The sequence below is a fragment of the Camelina sativa genome, unplaced genomic scaffold (assembly GCF_000633955.1).
Source record: "Camelina sativa cultivar DH55 unplaced genomic scaffold, Cs unpScaffold09825, whole genome shotgun sequence".
Classification (NCBI taxonomy): Eukaryota; Viridiplantae; Streptophyta; class Magnoliopsida; order Brassicales; family Brassicaceae; genus Camelina; species Camelina sativa.
In genome coordinates, this window is record NW_010930881.1 from 1 (window position 1) to 399 (window position 399).

The 399-nt window shown below is 43.6% G+C and overlaps 1 long non-coding RNA gene across 1 annotated transcript; it reads left to right on the plus strand.

Annotated features, from left to right (window-relative positions):
- Nucleotides 1–399, plus strand: LOC104775183. The gene is made up of 3 exons (XR_765745.1): nucleotides 1–27; nucleotides 113–265; nucleotides 374–399. It is a non-coding gene; the product is annotated as an uncharacterized LOC104775183 (long non-coding RNA).

Below are 399 nucleotides of genomic sequence, written 5' to 3' on the forward strand. Positions count from 1 at the left end.
ATGGATGGTGCTAATCTGAATGCACAGGTATGGTTTCTCTGCTGGTACGGATTATATGTTGACTGCAGATTCTAAAAGTTGTTAAGTCTGAGAATGCTGTTTGGATATCCAGGTGGGTTTAACTAGCCCTGGTTTTATTGGAGCGGATGTTTGTCATCTCAATCTCCACAAGACTTTCTGTATCCCTCACGGTGGTGGTGGTCCCGGTATGGGCCCTATCGGTGTGAAGCAACATTTGGCTCCATTCCTACCTTCTCACCCTGTGGTTAGTGTTTATTCTCGTCTGTTATGATCATGTTTTGACCGCCAATCCATCTTTCTCATTTATTCGATTATCTGCTTTCTTGTTCTTACTCTATTTACTCTGCTACAGATACCTACTGGTGGTATCCCTGAACC